Below are 793 nucleotides of genomic sequence, written 5' to 3' on the forward strand. Positions count from 1 at the left end.
TTTACTTGACTTTGGTATTAGAGTGATGCTGGCTTCATAGAAGGAATTTGGAAGTTCTCCCTCCATTTCTATTTTTTGGAATAAATTAAGTGGTATTGGCAGCAGATCTTCTTTAAATGTCCGATAGAATTCTGCTATAAATCCATGTGGTCCTGGGCTTTCTTTAGTAGGGAGGTTTTGTAATACTGTTTCAATTTCTTTTTGTGTTTTGTGTCTGTTTAAGTTGTTAATCTCTTCTTGGTTTAGTTTTGGTGGTTCTCATGCCTTTAGATATCCGTCCATTTCTTTTAGATTTTCAAATTCAGTAGCATGTAGGTTTTTTAAAGTATTCCCCTATAATGTTCTGTATCTTTCTGGTATCTGTTGTGATGTTTCCCCTTTCATCTCTGATTTTGTTGATTTGGAGGTGCTGTTTCTTTCTTTTGGTTAACTGGGCTAGCAGTGTGTCAATCTATCTTTTCAAAGAACCAGCTCTTGGATTCGTTGATTCTTTGTATTTTTTTCTTTGTTTCTATTTCATTAATTTCTGCCCTGATTTTTGTTATTTCTTCTTGTCTGCTGAGTTTGGGTTTCATTTATTGTTGCTTTTCAAGTGTCTTGAGTTGCAGTGTTAAGTCACTTATTTGTGTTCTTTCTGATTTCTTAATGTAGGCACTTAGAGGTATAAACTCCCCTCTAAGGACGGCTTTCAGTGTGTCCCATAGGTTGTGTTGTGTTGTATTGTCCTTTTCATTTAGTTTCAGGAATACTTTTATTTCTTTCTTAATTTCTCTTTTGACCCATTCATCATTCA

The sequence above is a fragment of the Nannospalax galili genome, unplaced genomic scaffold, assembly GCF_000622305.1.
Source record: "Nannospalax galili isolate Female #2095 unplaced genomic scaffold, S.galili_v1.0 scaffold668, whole genome shotgun sequence".
In the NCBI taxonomy this organism is placed as follows: domain Eukaryota; kingdom Metazoa; phylum Chordata; class Mammalia; order Rodentia; family Spalacidae; genus Nannospalax; species Nannospalax galili.